This window comes from Chiloscyllium plagiosum, chromosome 11 (genome assembly GCF_004010195.1).
Source record: "Chiloscyllium plagiosum isolate BGI_BamShark_2017 chromosome 11, ASM401019v2, whole genome shotgun sequence".
Lineage (NCBI taxonomy): Eukaryota > Metazoa > Chordata > Chondrichthyes > Orectolobiformes > Hemiscylliidae > Chiloscyllium > Chiloscyllium plagiosum.
In genome coordinates, this window is record NC_057720.1 from 26,060,767 (window position 1) to 26,083,115 (window position 22,349).

Consider the following 22,349-nt stretch of genomic DNA (forward strand, 5'->3'; position numbering starts at 1 on the left):
CGGGCCGTGGAGGGGGTCGTTAGGACCGACTGCCTGCCCCTCTTCCGCGGTTACATTAGAGCCCGGGTGTCCTTGGAGGAGGAGTACGCGATGTCCACCAACACCCTGGAGTTGTTCAGGGAGAGGTGGGCGCCGCAGGGAGTGGAGTGCATCATTTCCCCCTCCAACTCTATTTTGATTTAGTCCCTACCCTCCCCTTCACTGTTTTGATCACACAGCACTGCCCTTTGATGTGAAGGGCGCTGCTTGTCACTGGCCACCCGGGTGTTTTCCTATCTTCCTGGTGGTGGACATTGAATAAAGATTCGTGCACTTTGTGTCTCTCACTGTGTCTCGCACCTACACACACTCACCATGGGTGCTGAGAGGAAAAAAAAATAAACAGGAGTCTACGGGTTTTTTGTTTCAAAAACTGGAGAGATTGGCTGGGCAGTATTTTCCTCAGGGCTTTGCTCCCAAATGAAGATCAAAGCAAACCCTAACCAAATGCTGTTCAAACAATATCTGTAGGAAGTTTCCGGTAAACTAAACAGTTCACAAGAAATGCGGTTTCTAGGATGCAGTGATTAAAAAAAAAAGCTCCATGTCAACAGTGACCTTTCAATGACTTTAAATAAACCAATCTAAGTTTAATCTTAAAATATAAAAAATATCAGAGTTTCCACAATTTTTCAAATTAAGTCCTTCAATACAATATTAAATAAGAAACAGTTTTAAAACATCAGTATTTAAGAAATCATGGGATCAGCTTCCTGGCCAAATGACCTGTTTCTCTGCATACTGGAATTATCAACTATCCCTGATTGCCCTGGAGTTTCCAAGGGTTGAAGATTAAGCTCCAAAGGAAAAGAATAAGGGCATTGAAAAAGATGTGATTCTTCAATTTTTATCAAACACATTTTTTGCTCATTAATTATAAAATGTATTGGAGATAAGTAAAAGCCGACTAGACATATGGTGGTGAGATACCTCCTTTGACCATTATACCATTTGGTATAGGTACACCCACAATGCTGTTAGGGAGGAGCGTTCCAGTTGTCAATCTTGCTCAGCACGTGCAGCAGTGAACCAAGGAACGTAAAGTTTCTGGGTTGTAAGGGTATGGATGGCAGTGAGGGACTGCAGTGAATGAGGCAAAAGTGAGGACTGCAGATGCTGGAAATCAAAGTCTAGATTAGAGTGGTGCTGGAAAAGCACAGCAGGTCAGGCAGCATCTGAGGAGCAAGAGAATGAGTTAAACCTCTCTTCAGCATTGCACAATTACATTTAGTCTCAGAAGGTGTTTTGGACATGTTGTAATGTGGAGATAATACTCAGATCCTAAGATCTACCTTCAAATCTTGGGGTCAGCAAATATCATGCTACATTTTAGAAAGGTACCTTGAACAAGGAAAATTAAGATTTCAAATGTTTTTTTGGATTGCACTTGCCATATAAATTTTGTAATCATCTTTATTCAAGCACTTTCTCACTCTGAGAGTCATCATAGCAAAGAAAATCTCATTCACTGCAAAATTTCCCCTGTGCAAAATCTAATCTCTCACATTTCTACTTCCCTTGTTTTTCATGCACTGGGATCTGTTAAAAGTACTAAAAGAGTAAGAAAATGCTGTGAAGCTGTGATTATAGTGTGAAACAAAAATTGTTTCTCCTGCATTTATGATGGTCCTGCCACGTGCTACTTACAGAATCAGCGCAGCTAATACATCCAGTTATACAAGTTGACAGCCTCTGGGATACTGCAGTAGCAGTTTATTTGGTTCTTTTACTCAAATTTACTATGGAGAATACAAGTGCTCATAAAAATATAGATTGCAGCAGTTAAAATGAGCTTTGCCCAATGTCTGTTGAATGCAATATTTGACTTTGAAGTGTGTCCTTTGCAAAGGTTCGAAATTTGAAATATAAAATTGCCCTTTAAAGCTAATTGCCCCTGACTTGAGACCAGCGACTTCACTACTGTAAGAATATGATGGGAAAAGTAAAGAAAGGGTGCAGATGTACAGCCAAGCTTTGACTCTCTGATGCCCATTACAGTATCTGCATTATTACATGAATTTACAGTGCGTGACAGAGCAAACAGTGTGTGTTGATGTTTCCAAAGCATTCCAAGCATTTCCCAACACATCAACCTCAACTTATGCTTTTAGCACATATGTCTGTTTTCTGATTAATTGTCCACTTTCTTTTTGAAAGTGCCTAAGATATTTTCCTCAATCCACCCCCTGTAGTTGCAAGTGCCATTCTCTAACCAGTCTGAGTGGACACAGTTGTAAATAGCAAATTATTGGAGTAAATAACGACTATATTTGTATTTACGTTAAATGTTAATCCTTTGTATTTATACTTGTTATAGAGTCATAGAAATGTACAGCGGCCAAGCAGTCCCTTCGGTCTAACTTGTCCATGTTGACCAGATATCCTAAATTAATCTAGTCCCATTAGTCAGAATTTGACCCATGTCTCTCTAAGTCCTTACTATTCATATACCCATCCAGATGTCTTTTAAATGTTGGAACTGTACCCACCTCCACCACCTCCTCTGGCAGCTCAAATCATGCACAACTTAGTTTTGGATGTTAGTTTTGGATTCATCAATAACTTTAAACATCTACCGCTACCTGTCTACCCCATTCAAACTTTTAACAAACTTCATCAGAACATATTTTTCATGAGAAAAAGTCACAAACTACTTTTTTTTGTGTGTGTGGCTATAACCTCTTGGTTCTGACACTAAGCTTGTAAGTTTTGTTTTGAAACCTCTCTCGTTCTTTATATAACACTGACCAGAAATGTTGACTGTACTCAAGTGCTTTCTGGCCAGAGTTCTATACAAATTCAACAAAACTTTACTGCTCTCAAATTCGATTTCCCTAGAAATAAATCCCAGGGTTTTTTTTCCAGCAGCTGTTACTGCTTGACTGACATGTGTACTGTTTTTAGCTGTTCACCAGGATCCTTAGATCTATTTTGTTCTGCTATCCCATTTAGAGTCATAGAGTCATAGAGATGTACAGCATGGAAACAGACCATTCGGTCCAACCCATCCATGCTGACCAGATATCCCAACCCAATCTCGTCCCACCTGCCAGCACCTGGTCCATATCCCTCCAACTCCTTCCTATTCATATACCCATCCAAATGCCTCTTAAATGTTGCAATTGTACCAGCCTCCACCACTTCCTCTGGCAGCTCATTCCATACACATACCATCCTCTGTATGAAAATGTTGCCCCGTAGGTCTTTTTATATCTTTCCCCTCTCACCCTAAATCTATGCCCTCTAGATCTGGACCTCCTGACCCCAGGGAAAAGACTTTGCCTATTTACCATATCCATGCCCCTCATAATTTTGTATTCCTCGATAAGGTCACCCCTCAGCCTCCGATGCTCCAGGGAAAACAGCCCCAGCCTGTTCAGCCTTTCCCTATAGCTCAAATCCTCCAACCCTGGCAACATCCTTGTAAATCTTTTCTGAACCCTGTCAAGTTTCGCAACATCTTTCTGATAGGAAGGAGACCAGAATTGCATGCAATATTCCAACAGTTAGTTTCTTACGTTCTTAATTCCCATATTTCGGCAGGTTATGTCTCCAATTTTCCAATTACAAAAGGATGGTTTTGCTGTTTTTTGGAGGAATTAAACTTCCATTATCATTTTTATTGGGAAAGGGGAATTGGAAGCGCATGAGAAATGTTTACCTATTAGATACAGGGTTGCCAGAAACAGATAACTAGAACATGTCAGAGAGTTGAAATAATTTGGAACATATGATGCCAGAGAGAATGTTTGGTTCAGATTGAATTCTTCTCATGAATTCTGACGAGGAAATGGGTTTGGATCAAGAATGCAATTTAACTACATTATCGGTCTCCCATGGCATGGTTAACGAGTGAGAAGATTGAGCTATGTGTATGCAGGGAGACAAGTCCAAATGCAATAAAGGATCCATAGCCAAAGTTTAGCCTGAGCTTGAATCCTGGGTTGAGGTTTGTAATGTTTGGCTTGGAGAGGAAGGTTAATTTAAGATAATGGAATTAAGTTAAATTCTTTGCAGTAGAATGCAAGTGGAGGTCAACACAAAATAGAGTGTAGCCTCCAAAACCAAGCATGAAACTTATGGAAGTTCAAGCATTTTCACATCAGTATGCTGTGAAAGATTTCTGCAGGAGATCTTTCTGTCAGTTTATTCCTAGGAGCATTTGATAATCCATTCAGCACAGAATTCACATTTCAAGCAATATTATCTAAAGCCTTCATCTAAATCCAAATCTGATCGGAAATGCCATGGTGACTGTGTCTTAGTTTTTTGTTGCAGTATGCTTTTTGTTCCTCAACTGTTCTGATCAGGATGTCAAATTATTATTTCTTGGTGAAATGTGATCAGGGCGAAAGACTGAAATTGTGAAGACAGGTATTTGATCATTGAATGATGGAAGTAAACAAAAAGAAGAAAAGCACGAAGAATGACAGAGGAAGAAAGCAAACTGATGAGGATTTGGTGGCTATAATATATTAGACAATGATCATAACAGGAACTTTATTACAAGGATGGATAGCTCAGGTTTATGTGTATGGTTTTATTTCCATGTATGGCTATCTCTGTTTCCCTAGAAGTGGGTGTATTGATAGACAGTAATTGTTGATAGGATCCGATGTTCACATCAACTGTTTTGCAACTTAAGCTTTGAATTAAGCAAAGATGAGTTTTGTTTCAGTGTCTGTTATAAGGAATTGGCACATCCTGCATATTTTATTACCTTACGACGCCCACCAGTTTCAGAAAGACACTTTCCCTTTCCTATATTAATAGCGATGACTTTTTCTTAACATTGAAATCTACATCACGGCACAAAACAAACTCAGATCAAATAGACAGTCTGACATTTCCAAAAGGATTCTTACTTTGGCACATGTTTCAAAGCCATCTATATCCTCACAAAGGGCTGAATCATTCCTTTTTTTATTGGTTCAATGTCAGTTTCATCATGTTTCATGGAGAATCTTTCACCAAGAATTTTGGATTGCCCCTCAGTGACTACCTACCATGCTCCTACAGTGACCATCTTGTTAATGCTAGCCCAGTCTTCCCACTCACTGTAGCCAGACGTACTTACCAATGAGGATACCATGGGAAAGATGAGCATCCCTGGCTGCAGCACTGTATTTAAAATGCTGTTGTGTTAGTCAAGTGCTGGTAGTCCAGACTGGCTTGATTCCTGACATGGCAGCCCCGCTGAATGATAAACAAGAAGGGATATCATCTTCTCCCTGGGCAGCTAGAGGAAGCCGTAGCCCCTGATCCTTCCAGCCTGGTCATAGGCTGCCACCCAGGTCAGTGTATTGTCAATGGTCCAGAGAAATGGCCAGCGATGTAGCAAGAAAGCCATTCTCCACTCCCTCAGGGTAAGTGCCATCATCTCCTCTCTGCTCCCTTCCACTTACTGTAACTCTACTACCGCCACCAAGGCTAATGCTCTATCACTCTCAGTATTGCAAGCAACAACTTCCCTTACTCATGTCCTCTACTCCAACACTCCACCACACCCTGGCCCAACCCCCACTCCAAAGGACTAAAAGGCAAGGCAAGACAAGGTGAGTATGCTGTGATTGTCCAGTTAGATGCAAAGTGAGTGAGCACGAAGAGGGAAAGTAAGCAACAATTAAGTATTACATGGTCTAATTCATGAGCTCAGTGCCCGTCCCTGCTTGCAAAATATCCTTGTAATAGTATTGTAATGATAATTGTCTGCACATGTCAAAGATCTGCATTATGGGCAGAAGTGGACTGAAAGTGGATCAGAGCTGCACCATGATGATACAGAGAGACAGGTGGGTGACAAATGCCAAGGTCCGTTGATGTGGAGTGTGAGCATCTGCTGCCCATTGAGCATGTCCTGAAACATTGGTGTTGGGTGTCCAAGATGGAGTTCTGATGAACAGTCACCTAGATTCGAAACATTAGCTTGCTATCTCATCGTGGATTCTGCCTGACCTGACATGATTGCCGGTGTTTTTATTTACTGCCCAAAGAATCTTCATTTTAAAACATGTAATTGCTATCGTCGTTATTCATTGCTCAGAAGTGAATCTAAACCAGTATGTACATTCTACGCAAAGCAAACACTTGCCCAATGTTTCTCAAACATTCACCTCACCTTGAAGAATAATGCTTTGCCATAACAACTTCATTGCTGCAAAATATACATTTCGCATCTGTACTGAGCTGATTGAATTGAGGATTTTTCTCAGATCCTCCCCACAATTTTTGACATAATTCCGAAAGGGAAAGGTATGAGAAAGCCTAATTGGTCAGATCCTTATCCATTTATTGATATGTATCGACCTTGTAGCAGCATCTTTGCACCCAAATGGAGTGAGTATTATGAAATATTAGATTAGATTAGATTAGATTCCTTACAGTGTGAAACAAGTCATTCGGCTTAACAAGTCCACACCGACCCTCTGAAGAGTAACCCACCCAGACCCATTTCCCTCTGAATGATGCACCTAACCCAATGGACAATTTAGTGCAGCCAATTCACCTGAACTGCAGTCTTTGGTGGGGCAGGATCAGATTACGCAGCATCCGAGGAGCAGAGGAATCGATGTTCAGGTGATCAGACCTTTCCTGATGAAGGGCTTTCGCCTGAAACATTGATTCTCCTGTTCCTTGGATGCTGCCTGAAATGCTGTGCTTTTTCAGCACCACAGCCTTGACCTCGAATCTCAATCAGTTTGTTTCTCCTGAATGTTATTGGGCTTGATTCCCCTCCGGCAACAATTCTCTTTCTTTCTCTCCCATCTTTGCAACTACACTCCTGATTGCTAGAATTAGAATTAGGTTTTACTGTCACATGTACTCAAGTACAGGACTCCAGTGAAAAGTGTACAGTCACCTTTCTCCAATGCCATCTTAGGTACAATGTGGAGGAGCCAGTGTTGGACTGGGTTGAACAAAGTTAAAAATCACACAACACCAGGTTATAGTCCAACAGGTTATAGACAACTACCGATGCATGAGCAGCACTATGAAACCTAGTCCTTCCAAACAAATCTGTCGGACTGTAACCTGGTGCTGTGTGATTTTCATCTTAGGTACAAAAACCCAAATTAAAAAAAAACAATCACCTTAGATATAAATTCAGAATTTTTAAAGAAGCAGAAATATGAAAAAAAAACAGAGCCAAGAAGGTAGGGGAAATCATCCAGATCTAAAAGGCTTATCTCTGTCAGGGAGTCTTATCTCTGTCAGGGAGTCTTATCTCTGTATGGTAGCCTTATCTCCATAATGTAGTCTTATCGTTGTCAGGTAGTCCAATCTCTGTAACATAGTCATATCTCCATAAGTGGGCCGCCCTCCCCAAAGGCTCAACTCTCAGGGCTGCTGCCACTGCTGGCCCTTGGTACTCGCTCCCACAGGCCCTTGGAACTCACTCCCACAGGCCCTCAGAACTCACTCCTACAGGCCCTTGGTACTCATTCCCACAGGCCCTCAGACGTCATTCCCACAGGCCTTCGCTACTCACTCCAACAAGCCCTCAGTACTCACCCCAACAGGGCCTCTGAACTCCCACAAGCCCTTGGACCTTACTCGCACAGGACCTTGGTACTCACTCCCACAGGCCCTTGGAATTTACTCCCACAGACCATGGGAACTCATTCCCACAGGCCCTCAGTATTCACTTCCACAGGCCCTCAGAACTCACTCCTACAGGCCCTTGGTACTCATTCCCATAGGCCCTCAGTACTCACACCCACAGGCCCTCAGAACCCACTCCTATAGGCATTTGGTACTCATTCCCACAGGCCCTCAGTACTCACTTGCACAGGCCCTCAGAACTCATTCCTACAGGCCCTTGGTACTCATTCCCACAGGCCCTTGGTACTCTCTCTCCCAAGGCCCTCGCTACTCACTGCCACAGGCCCTTGGAACTCACCCCACAGGCCTTCAGTACTCACTCCAACAGGCCCTCTGAACCAGCTCCCACAGGCCCTTGGATTGCATTCCCTCAGCCTTCGGAACTTATTCCCACAGGCCCTCGGATCTCATTCCCACAGGCCCATGGAGCTCACTCCCACAGCCTCTTGGTACTCTCTCCCACAGTCCCTCAGAACTCACTCGCAAAGGACCTTGGTACTCACTCCCACAGGCAATTGGGGACTCACTCCCACAAGCCCTCGGAACTCACTCCCACAGGCTTTCTGTACTCACTCCCACAGGCCCTCAGAACTCACTCCCACATGCCCTTGGAACTCACTCCCACAGGCCCTCAGAACTCACTCCCACAGGCCCTTGGAACTAAGATGTGCAGGCCAGGTGAATTGGCAATGCTAAATTATCAGGGATGTGACAGTTAGGTTCATTAGTCAGAAGAATGGATTTGGGTGGGATACTCTTTGGAGGGTCAGTGTGGACTTGTTGGGTTGAATGGGCTATTTCCACACAGTAGGGATTCTATATGTGTTGGTGTAGTCTTGGAGCCAAAGAGCCTGTTCCTGCTCTGGTGTACTGTTTTTGCTTTTGCCATATATATACAGTGGTTACAACAGCAGGTCAGAAGCTAGGAATGTTGCAGCAAGTAACATCCTGATTCACCAAAATCTGTCACAAGTCAGGAATCTGATGGAATGCTCCCCATTTGCCTGAATGGGTCCAGCTCCAACAGTACTCAAGAAGCTCGACACCATCCAGGACATAGCAGACCGCTTGATTGGCACCACATCCACAAGCATCCACTGCCTCCATCTCTTAAATTCAGGAGCAGTAGTGTGTACAAGATGCAGTGCAGAAATCCACAAAAAAATCCTCAAACAGCACTTTCCAAACCCACGACCAATTCCATCTCGAAGGACAAGCGGAGCAGATACTTGGGAACATCAACACTTCCAAGTTCAACATTCTGATCTGGAAATATATCACCGTTCCTTCATTGTCCCTGGGTCAAAATTCTGGAATTCCCTCCTAAGGACAATGTGGGGTCAACCTCCAGCACGTTCAAGAAGTCAGCTCACCACCACTTTCTCAAAGGCAACGAGGGACAGGAAATAAATGCTGGCCAACAAGCGATGCCATGTCCCAGAAATGAATTTAAATAAAAAACTGACACTTGTCAAATTAATTGAAAGAGAGGACCTGGTTGACATTGATCCTGAGTATTGGAATAAACTAAAAGGTTTGCAATTATACATTTCCACATTTGAGTAATTTCAGAATCTCAGCCTCATCAGAAGACTATGTAAGGAGATTTATAGCACGGGCACATGTGGGGAAATATAGGAGCAGCACTTGACATTTGTATTAGCAGCAATTCTATTCCATCATCTGTGTGTGTTCTGCAGGTGCTGCCTGTGTAAACTGTGAGTTCACAACAAATGAAGAAAAAGCATCTCCTGATACTGATGCAGGCGTAACAAAGTTAGTCACAGATCCCATCATTACCTGCAGCTTTACAGTGAGGTAAACAACTGTCTAACACCTTTCTTGTTCTTCCACAGGGTTTGGAAAAAGACGTTTGGAAACAATTTACACAAGCTTGCACTTAGGTGGCAAGAATTGCAAGGGAAATTGCATTGAACATAATCACTGGCCACACACAAACACTGAATAAAATTAATTCACTCTTATTGCAGCATACATTTCGGAATTATTCAGAAGGAATGCCACTTGCAAGAGGAAAGAAATACAATGGAGTGTCAAAATTTACAAACATATGATTGTAAATATACCCCAAAATGTGGAAGACAGAGTAGCCAAAGTCAGTATGAAGGTAATCTCTCTATGAAGTTACCTTTTTGCCTGCAATGTCTAGTCTGTTGAAGGTAACCAGCATTATCAACCTGGTTTTCAATGGTGACAGGTACAGGTGCCCCTTCTCCAGCCAAAATGTTCTGCAAAAATCTTACAAACTAGGATTTAGTGAACCTTTGCTCAAAGAGGAGAAGGTGTCTATTGTAATTAAATTAAAACAAAGAACTGCAGATCATAGAATACCTATAGCCAAACAGCATCCCACCTTATCCCTGTAATGCTGAATTTCCCATGACTAATGCACCTAAGCTGCACATCTTTGGACTGTGGGGGAAAGCCAGAGCAAATTCACACAAAGACACCTACAAACGGTCACCCAAGGGTGGGATTGAACCTGGTTCCCTAGTGCTATCAGGCACCAGCACTAACCACAGAACCATCAGAGATCTGGAGCAAAAACAGAAGTTAATGGAGGATCTTAGCAGGTCCAGCAGCATCTGTTGGAAGAAAGCAAAGTTAAAGTTGGGGCAAGGGGAGGGGTGAGCAGGTAGGTGAAGACAGAGCCCAGAGAGAGAGGGAGAGACAGACAGACAGAAAGAGACAGAGAGAGAGAGAGAGAGAGAACTGTGAATGGGTTAGGTAACCAAGGAGATTACAGAGAGCAGGCCAGGACAGAAGAAAAACTGAATAGGTGATAATCAAGAGTTAAGAGTGAGAAAATGGTTGAGCTGTGTTGAATGCATTCTATATAGTGTGATAATGGGCCTTGGAGTACATGGGAATGGACAACTATTTGCAGAGGGGAGTGGCTGCAGGCCCGTGGCTAAGGATGTATTGTAATTTGGAATTTCAAATTTTATTTCTTATTTACTACTTTGTACTAACAAGACTTGTAACATTGAACTTTAACTTATTTCTTTAGTTTTCTACTCTTTACTTAAGATCTTGTATGTAGGTACCTTGTACTTAAGATGGCGCCATGAATGGTGACATTGTAACATTTTCACTGTACTCCTGTATCCCTGTACTTGACTACACGTGACAATAAAATCTAATTCTAATTCGAAAACAACTCATCTCATAACCGGAGTGGATTTGGGAGTAAGAAAAAAATGACAGAACGATGAGAGGGGATTTAACTGAAACTTACAGAATACTGAATGGCCTGGACAGAGTGAACATTGGGAAAGTGTTTCCATTGGTAGGAGAGACTAGGACCCAAGGGCATGGCCTTAAAGTAAAGGGAAAACCTGTTAGAACGGTGATAAGGAGAAACTTCTTCAGCCAGAGAGTGGTAAATCTATGGAATTCATTGCCATAGAAGTCTATGGAGGCCAGGTCACTGAGTATATTCAAGGCAAAGATAAAAACAAGTTCTTAATTGTCAAGGGGATCAATGGTTATGGGGAGGAAGTGGAAGAATGGGGTTGAGAACTGTATCAGCCATGATTGAATGGTGGAGCTGACTCAATAGGCTGAATGGCCTAATTTCTGCTTCTGAATTATTGTCTTTTGGTCTGATGGAATCAGGCTCTAAAGTTATTGAACTTGACATTGAGTCCTAGAAGCTGCAGGATCCCCTCCCAGAAAATGAGATGTTGTTCTCTGAACTTGCACTGATGTTGAGGGGTGGGTTAGTAAATTTGCAGATGACACAAAGGTTGGAGGTGCCATTGATAGTATTGAGGGCTATTGCAGGCTGCAGCATGACATAGACAGGATGCAGAGCTGGACTGAGAAATGACAGATGGAGTTCAACCTGGATAAATGCGAAATGATGCATTTTGGAAGGTTGAACTTGGATGCTGAATATAGGATTAAAGACAAGATTCTTGGCAGTGTGGAGGAACAGAGGGATCTTGGTGTTCAAGGACATAGATCCCTCAAAGTTGCCACCCAAGTGGATAGGGTTGTTAAGAAAGCATGAGCTGAAAATGTGTTGCTGGAAAAGCGCAGCAGGTCAGGCAGCATCCAAGGAACAGGAGAATCAATGTTTCAGGCATAAGCCCTGCTATATCAGACAGTGTGTGTCTCACTGTGTGATGTGGGTATTATCAGACAGTGTATGTCTCACTGTGTGATGTGGGCTATATCAGACAGTGCGTGTCTCACTGCGTGATGTGGGTTATATCAGACAGTGTGTGTCTCACTGTGCGATGAGGGTTATATCGGACAGTGTGTGTCTCACTGTGTGATGTGGTTTATATCAGACAGTGTGTGTCTCACTGTGTGATGTGGGGATTATCAGACAGTGTGTGTCTCAATGTGTGATGTGGGGATTATCAGACAGTGTGTGTCTCACTGTGTGATGTGGGGTATATCGGACAGAGTGTGTCTCAATGTTTGATGTGAGGTTTATCAGACAATGCGTGTCTCACTGTGTGATGTGGGGTATATCAGACAGTGCGTTTCTCACCGTGTGATATGGGGTATATCAGACAGTGTGTGCCTCAGTGTGTGATGTGGGGTATATCAGACAGTGCGTGTCTCACTGTGTGATGTGGGGTATATCAGACAGTGTGTGTCCCTCTGTATGATGTGGGGTATATCAGACAGTGTGTGTCTCACTGTGTGATGTGGGGTATATCAGACAGTGCTTGTCTCACTGTGTGATGTGGGGTATATCAGACAGTGCGTGTCTAACTGTGTGATGTGGGGTATATCGGACAGTGTGTGTCTCACTGTGTGATGTGGGGAATATCGGACAGTGTATGTCTCACTGTGTGATGTGGGCTATATCAGACAGTGCGTGTCTCACTGTGTGATGAGGGGTATATCGGACAGTGCGTATCTCACTTTGTGATGTGGGGTATATCAGACAGTGCGTGTCTCACTGTGTGATGAGGGGTATATCGGACAGTGCGTATCTCACTTTGTGATGTGGGGTATATCAGACAGTGCGTGTCTCACTGTGTGATGAGGGGTATATCGGACAGTGCGTATCTCACTTTGTGATGTGGGGTATATCCCTGGATGCTGCCTGACCTGCTGCGCTTTTCCAGCAACACATTTTCAGCTCTGATCTCCAGCATCTGCAGTCCTCACTTTCTCCTTGTTAAGAAAGCATATTGTGTTTTGGCTTTCATTAACAGGGGGATTGAGTTTAAGAGCCGTCACGTTTTGCTACAGTCCCTGGTGAGACCACACTTGGAAGATTGGGTCCAGTTCTGGTTGCCCTATTATAGGAAGGATACAGATGCTTTGGAGAGGGTGCAAAGAAGGTTTACCAGGATGCTGCCTGGACTGGAGGGCTTGTCTTATGAAGCGAGGTTGAATAAGCTCAGACGTTTCTCTCTGGAGAGAAAGAGGAAGAGAGGTGACGTGACCGAGGTATAGAAGGTGATCAGAGGCATGGATAGAGTCAAATGCCAGTGACATTTCCCCAGGGCAGGATTGACTGGGACGAGGGGTCATAGTTTTAAGACATTAGGAAAATGGTATAGAGGAGACATCTGAGGAAGGTTCTTTATGCAGAGAGTTGTGAATGCATGGAATGTGTTGCCAGCAGTGGTGGTGGAAGCAGAGTCATTAGGAACATTTAAGTGACAGCTGGAAATGCACATGGACGGCAGTGAATTGAGAGGTTAAGTTATTTTATTTTACATTAGGGTTAATCCTCGGCACAACATTGTGGGCTGAAGGGCCTGTTCTGTGCTGTACTTTTCTATGTTCTATGTTCTATGATTGAATGGTGGGGCTGAATGGTGTAATTTCTGCTCCTGAATTATGGTCTTATGCTCTGATGGAATCAGGCTCTAAAGTTATTGAAGTTGACATTGAGTCCTAGAAGCTACAGGATCACCTAACAGAAAATGAGATGCTGTTCTCTGAACTTGCACTGAGGCCTGTCGGAACACTGCAGTAGGTCTGTAACATAAATGTTACCATGGGAACACGGGATGTGTTGAAATGGCGGGCAACTAGAAGCTGGGGGTAATTTTTACAGCTAGAGCAGAGGTATTCTGCAAAGTGGTCACCCAGTCTGTGAGTCACCTTCCTCTTGCTTTCCTCTACATTGGGAGACCAACCACCCCCGGATGGACTTCAGCATAAATACCACTTTTCCAAGTTATTAACTATTCTGATGAAGAGTCACCAGATTTGAAACATTAATTCTGCTTTCTTCCCCCAGATGATGCCAGACCTGCTGAGTTTCTCCAGAAATTTCTGGGTTTTATCATTTGCAATCCTAAACTTCAATCCTAAACTTGTCTTGTTCTTAAGCTTTCTTACAGTTGCTCGCAACACTGAACATTAGCCACAGACTGTCAGACCAAAGCAAACCTATTGCCTGTCACAATTATTTTAATCTATCCAGAGCCTGCCACAATCCCCGAGGCTTGTCCACATTCATTTTGCTATTAAATAATCAGGGCAGTCGGAACAATTTACGGAGGCGGTAAATCAACTGGCTGCTTTTGATGATTGTTTTCACTGCACTGAGAAAATGTGCTTACTCTTGGGTAACTCTGGATGAAACATTTGACAGGATTTGTGGACTATTCGAATTGGCACTTCTCAACCTGGTGAACAGAAGTTTCAGGGTCTGTGGACGATTTTTGGAGCACCTGGAGACGGAATTCTTCCAGTTTGGGAGGCAGGAACAAACAGTAGACCAGCTGATACACACAAGATAAGAGCACAATCGAAAGAGCTCCATGGACAGTCACACAGTGGCTCAGTTGTTAGCACTGCTGCCTCACAGCGCCAGGGACCTGGGTTTGATTTCACCTGTCTGTGTGATCTGTTTTTGTGGGTTCCCACTTGGTACTCCAGTTTCCTGCCACAGTCCAAAGATGGTTAGAGACAAAAAAAGCTGCACATGCTGGAATCCAAAATAGACAAGCAGGAGGCTGGAAGAACACAGCAGGCCAGGCAGCTTCAGGAAGTGGAGAAGCTGACATTTTGGGTGTAACCCTTCCTCAGGACAGGTTACCAGGATTGGCAATGCTAAATTGCTGAGCGTGTCCAAGAATGTGCAGGCTAGGTGGGTTAGCCATGGAAAATGCAGGATTAGAGGGTAGGGAGTGTGGGATGCTCTCCAGAGAATTCATGTGAACCTGATGGGCTGAATGGCCTGCTTCCACACTGTAGGGATTCTATGGTGTGATGGAGATTACCAGGCATTTTGACTGCTAGTCACAAAGGCTGATGGTGGCATTAGGTGAGTTTAACTTTGACAGAGGAATCTTTTTCAATATTTTAGTACATACGGTGCACACCCATTTCACTAATAGCTGTAAGTAGGTATCTGTCTTCTCAAAAGCATTATTAAAATACTATTTATATGCAGCATTTGCATGTTAAGAGCATTATATAGAATTACAATTTAAGTGGGAGGGTCCATGATCACCTATCCATTTGAAAAGGGATCATTCAAATACAAAGATTAGAGAATTGCTTGAAATGACTGTAAAGCCACCAATCGTCTTTCAGTAAACTATTTGTAATGATAAATCACAACAGTAATGTGAAAAAGAGCTGAATAGCCAACAGTATATTCAGAAGATGCATAACGCTAACAGAATTTACATGGCATTACCAGTAATTGCCTTTAACGTAATCACCTTGACATCTTATTAGCACACAATGCTCTGGTCCCGAGCTGTAAACAGCAGATTCAGCAAGAGTTCTTGTTTTCACCCATTTTGTTTGTAGGTCTCTCGAGATCACTGGCAGCAAAATCCACTTGCAACAAATGCTGACAAGGCTAAGTGAAACTTACCGGAAACATTGGGTCATACTGTGTGAGGAGAATATCCGCTTTTCTGCCATCACAAATAGTTACTGTACCTAGAAATCCTCTTTGCTTCCAATATTTCCTCCTGCTGTCATGTTACAAAAGAAAAGAGAAGTCATGTTGAACAAAAAATCTTTCTGCAACTAAGCAAATGCTCTTGTATAAGGCTGATGTTTTGGAGTAATTGTTGCACATTTGCTTCACAGACAATGATCCTAAGTGATTATACAGAGAAAAGTCACCATACGTGATCCCCCTAGTCTATGATCCCAGCAAAGTACTCCCATATATCTTGGTACACAACTGATTTTCATCAGTTACAAAGTACATGCACAACTCATCATCTACCCTTCATATGGAATCTTGTTTATCCATTTTTCTCTGCTGGTCTCCGTTAAATATTTTACCCCTCAATACCACAAATATTTCATACTCTATTTTTAGTCATTTATATAAATGATTTGGATGTCAGAGTAACAGGTATAGTTAGTAAGTTTGCAGATGACACCAAAATTGGAGGTGTAGTAGACAGTGTAGAAGGTTACCTCAGATTACAACGGGTTTTTGATCAGATGGGCCAATGGGCTGAGAAGTGGCCGGTACAGTATAATTTAGATAAATGTGAAGTTCTGCATTTTGTGAAAGCAAATCTTAGCAGGACTTATACACTTAATGGTAAGGTCCTGGGGAGTGTTGCTGAACAAAGAGACCTTGGAATGCAGGTACATAACTCCTTGAAAGTGGAGTCGCACGTAGATAGGATAGTGAAGAAGGCATTGGTTAGGCAACTGTTGGAATATTGCATGCAAGTCTGGTCTCCTGCCTATCGGAAGCATGTTTTGAAACTTGAAAGAATTCAGAAAAGATGAACAAGGATGTTGCCAGGGTTTGGGGATTTGAGCTATAGGGAGAGGTTGAACAGACCTGGGGCTGTTTTCCCTGGAGCGTCGGAAGCTGAGGGGTGACCTTATGGAGGCTTATAAAATCTTGAGGGGCATGGATAGGATAAATAGACAAGGTCTTTTCCCTGGGGTGGGGAGTCCAGAACTAGAGGGCATAGGTTTAGGGTGAGAGGGGAAAGATATGAAAGAGACCTATGGAGCAACCTTTTCACACAGAGGGTGGTACATGTATGGAATGAGCTGCCAGAGGAAGTGGTGGAGGCTGGTGCAATTGGACTGGTATATGAATAGGAAGGGTTTGGAGGGATATGGGCTGGGTGATGGCAGGTGGGACTAGATTGGGTTGGATATCTGGTCGGCATGGACTGGTTGGACCGAAGGATCTATTTCCATACTGGATGGACATTTCTATGACTCTATGACTTTAATCAGCGAAAAAGTGAGATTCCATTGTCATAAAGAATAGCTGTTTGTTACACTCCAATAGAAAAGCTGATTTTCCTAAAAATAAATTGCTTCCTTCAATTAATTTTGTCATAAATAAGTGGCTTCATTTTAAATTTTTATTCCAAGACATTGATTGAATTTGGCAGAACTAGTCCATTCAGGCAGAATAAGGGAATACTGTCTCATAAAAAGTGTGCAAAACAATATATAGAAGGCTGATAATGGAATATGTATTCTTGACATATATAAATTATGTAAGGGTGAATAAATATTATCTCCTATATTTTAAAAGGATTTCGCTTATTACAATTCATAAGAGTCAGATTGGACTCGAAATGTTAACGATGTTTCTCTCTCCACAGATGCTTCAGAACTTCTGAGTTTCTCCAGCATTTTCTGTGCTTGTTACAGATTTCGAGCATCTACAGTATTTTACTTTTGTACTTATCGTTTTTGTAATCCAGCCTTGTTTTCAGCCACATGTAAGCTGTGGAGTAGAGTCGCAGGTAGATAGGATAGTGAAGAAGGAGTTTAGCGTCGGAGGCTGAGGGGTAATTTTATAGAGATTTATAAAATCATGAGGGGCATGGATAGGGCAAATAGACAAAGTCTCTTCCGGGGGGTGGGGGAGTCCAGAAATAGAGGGTATAGGTTTAGGGTGAGAGGGAAAGATATAAAAGGGATCGAACAGGCAACATTTTTACACAGAGGGTGGTATGTGTATGGAATGAGCTGCCTTTAAAAGGCATCTGGATGGATATATGAATAGGAAGGTGTTAGAGGGATATGGGCTAAATGCTGGCAAATGAGACTAGATTGATTAGGATATCTGGTCAGAATAGACTCGTTGGACCGAAGGGTCTCTTTCCATGTTGTATATATCTATGACTCTATGACTCTTGGCTTTGCTTATTTATTTTAAAATATAAATATATCTGCATAGAAAGAGGTGAAATATAACATTTTAGCTCATCTCTAATTGAGTTAAGAGTAACGAACAGTCTCCCTCTTACTTTATCTCTTGTAATGTTATACATATTGGCTGGTCATTTGGTTTGACCCTATCTGTAATCTCAACTCCATTTTGGCAATAAATAATGTTTGCAAATTACTCATAAATTATCAACCAAAGCTTATCTTTCTGCAAATTAGCTAGGCTGAAAGGCAAACAGCAACCAGAGCCTTATAAAAAACTTATTAAACTTATTGAACGTTGTTTGATTTTCAGTCTCCATCTCAGATTTGGAACTTATGTAATGATATGCTTTTCTGTGATTTTTCACATTTCCAACATTTCACATTTCCAATATTAGCATAATTGTCTTAAAAGTATTGTATTTGGTGACTGGAGATAATCTAACACTATGCCAATGCATCATAGAAGTATGAATGCTTCTCATGGAATGCATTAAACACAAACCATGATTGCCAAGTAGCCATATTTTAGAACTATGAGTAGGTGACATGTTGCCATCCATTGACAATGCCAGTGTAGTTAGTTGAGTAAGTGTTGAATGAAGGTTGGAGTTCCAAATAAGTTCTCACTTATTTCATCCTTGTGAGGTGAATGAAATAAATACAAAAGATTTGGGTATGGTGAGAGGATAGGAGATTGTTTGAACTCCACGTCATGTGTGTAAAACTGTTTCATATCTTGACTTAAGATATTCCTCCTGCCTGCAGATCATATGACTGGAGATCAGAATTGCATGCTATGATCTGGTGGTAATATGGTACGTCTGCATTAATAACAGTATTATGGGACTGATTTTAATGTCTAAACTGTACCTGAATAATTTATGTTAGCTCAGGGGACTACTCTTCAGGTACTTTTATTCAGCCGTCATAATAATGAGAAAATGACTTTTCTTCTCCCTCCAGCTCTTTTGTTCAATGAGCCTTATATTACTTCCACCAGTATAATGTCCACTCAACTTACTTTGATAAAGGTCATTAACCATAGGCAAAAGTTACAGGACAACAGCTCTGGAAATTTCTCCCAGAGCTCCCAGTAAAACGCAGGAGCATCCAAACGCAATCTTCACTGTATAAGCTTGACCAATAGCATTTTCCACCTGGTATTTCTATTTTCCTATCCGAACACAGAATTATATAACAATCTATGTTTATAAACATTCATACAACGTATTCTTAACAAGAATTTGCTAGGCTTTTTCACAAGACATTAATTTAAAAAAAAACTAACCATTTATAGCTGTTTATCTTTTCCAATTAAAACATGTTGGACTCTAAGTTGCTTTTCACTGGGGATCCTGTCAGTTGCAAAATCATTCCAGTAATTGTTTTCTGAATCATCTCTAATTCATTAACGTCCTGTGAAAAAAGGTTATACAAATTGCACAGAATATGCAGCCTCAGGAAAAAAAAAGTGAGCTGGGAAAAAATAACCTGCATAGTCAAAAACCAATAGAAAGCATTTCAACAGCTGATGAACTTATCTGATAATGTTGATGAATGTTCAATCACCTCACTTGGCCTTTTCTACAGGAAATGGACACCCATTCATTCTACAGAACTGGTTAAAATTTCCTATTAAAATGCTTAACACTTTACATTTGCTCAAATTAAAATTTGTCTGCGATTTATGAGCTTATCCCTTGAATGTATCCTTTACTTGTTACTTTTTCTTGCATTAGTAGTTAAGCTGCAATGCCATTCGACTTATGATATTTTAGTGAATGCTTCTTCATTCATACAAAGCACTCTTTATAAACTGCACTCTCTTGGTAAAGACTGATAGCAACTTACACAATGCTCATTAACATTTAAGGGCTACGGGGAGAATGCGGGTAAGTAGAGTTGAAATGCCCATCAGCCATGATTGAATGGCGGAGTGGACTCAATGGGCCGAATGGCCTTACTTCCGCTACTATGTCTTATGGTCTTAACATCAGAATGTTAAACAGAGCAAAGCAACAAAACTTGATGATAGAAGAAGGTGATTGAAGTTTCACAATGTTCTTAATTTGTTCAACTAAACAATATATTTTTTAAAAAACAAACAGAAGAAACATATTGGACTTGAAACATTAACTCTTTTTCTCTCTCCACAGATGCTACCAGGTCCATTGAGTTTCTCCAATACTTTCTGTTGTTAGTTGGTAGCATAGAAAGAGGAATCAGCCATTTAGCTCCTTGACGAAGGCGAAAGTGAAGACTGCAGATGCTGGAGATTAGAGTCAAGATTCGAGTGTTGCTGGAAAAGCACAGCAGGTCAGGCAGCATCCGAGAAGCAGTAAAATCAGCCATTCCTGACAAAAGGCTTTTGCCCGAAACATTGATTTTCCTGCTCCTCGGATGCTGCCTGACCAGCTGTGCTTTTCCAGCACCACTCGAATCTTGACCCCATTTAGCTCCTTGAGCCTATTTAAAATGTTTACAGCCAGTCAGTGACTTAGCTCTACACACTCATCTTTGCCCTACATCCATTAATGATCTCTGGTTAATGTAAAGCTGTCAAATTTATAGTTAAACGTAAAAAAAAAGGAATAACTACATACAGAAGAGCAATAGCAAGATCAAGACTAGAAGCAAGGATGTAAATATTGTGGAAGACTGATTAGAAAGGACAGTGAAGCGTGAATAGCATGGGGAAAAGCACTGCTCAAACTGTAAGAAGATGAATCACTTTGCATGCAAATGTTTAGCTTGGAAAAATCAAAATAAACCTATAAAAATGGCTGCTGGATAAATGTCAGACAATAATTCTGATGAATCACTCTACATCCTACAGCAGGTTGGCATTGTCAAGTCTAAAGGTGATAAATGGTTTGTGACGATTAAATTGATGACTGCAGGCAGAAAGCACCGAGTAAATGTAACATGTCAAATAGACACCGGTGTCTCATCCACCATTATGATCTTTGCAGGCCTGTGTGAAGTGGATCAAGATGTTGAACTAAAATGAAGCTCTCAGAGATAAGGCTGAAGCTATATAATGGAATGATACTCATCTCAAGAATTAAAGCGAAGCTGAGAGCTGAGTGCAATGGGAAGAATGCAGATATGGAGTACCGGGTTAGTAAAATCTACTCATCTCAGCTGAAGCAAGTCGAAAGTTTGGACCCTACACAAGCCAGAAAAGCTTTGCAGTATTCTGCAGGCCAATAAGCCACTGACTGCTGAACAAATCCCAGAAGATTGCAAAAGTCTTGAATATCTTGCAAACTAAAATACAGTGTGATCCCAGCTCAATATTTGCTGAATAGAGTTCCAGCTGGAGTCAATTCAAACTGAAAGACAAGCTAGAGGAACCGAGGGCCCAAAAAAACCCCAAAGGTTCTGAAAAAATGGACAGCAAGATAAGAAGGCCAAGGAATCACCCTTTCAGGACCTCGCAGCTGATGATAAATAAGTGAAAACAGAAGAGCCAGCAGCTACAAAAGATCTGAAATAAAAAGGCATGGTTAGAAAAAAACATGAAGAAAATGATACAATTAAGCATTTCTGAAGTCAAGCACTTCAGTCATGCACTGACAGAAAAGAGATTACGTCTGAATACTGACATGGTGCTAGCTGTAGCAGGGATGCAATGACCAACTCATGTGAAGGCAATGTGATGACTTGTGGGATTCATGATCTGTCTGGCAAAATGTTTGCTTCGATTGACATCAGATTGTGAACAATTACACAAGCTCACTGCTGAGCAAGTGCAGCAGCATTGAGGCAGAGAACAAGAAACCAATTTCTTTTGAATCAAAAAATCTAGCAATAACAGTTCAACATATTTTGGTCCTCCTACTCTGATCATGAACTCACCTTGGAACTGGTGCTTCCTAAGAAGGCATAACACAGCAGGAATAAGCAGATACAAAGCAAATTGAAAATTTATGATACGAAGATAGGTGGAGTTGTGGACAGTGAGGAGGGCTGTTGAGATACAAAGCAAATTGAAAAGAATAACTTTTACTTATTTCATTAAATGGCCTGAAAGACTTAAAGACAATGGATACAAAGTATGTTCAGAGACTGATGAAAGTACGTCAGACTGGAATTGTCATGGTTTAAGACATGATCAATAATTTCTCTTTGTTGACCATGTGTGTTGGATACCTTGGGTAACTACAGCATGCATTTTTTGTTTTGTTTCTCTGAGGAAAATGGTTGTGTTTAGAGGAATCCAGCTTGCAGGAGCCATGTAAATTCCACATTGAATACAAGTGCTTTCATTTAAGTTTGTGGCAGGAATTAGTCACATTACCTGAAACAGAATAGGCCATTTAGTTCCTTGAACATCCTTTGTTCATGTCTGATCGCAATCTCAGATTGGTTGATCCATCTGATTATTATATCCCTTGATTCGTTTAGACTTCAACAGAACTATCAATCTCAGCCTTTACAGTAATCAATGTGCGTGGGGATGGGGGCAGAGATCCTCAAAAAGTACCTTCCAGACCCATGATTTCTGCCTCAGGAAAAGGGCAAGAGCAGCAGATTTATGGGGACACTAACAAGCTCCCCTCAAAATTACACATCATTCTGACTTAGGG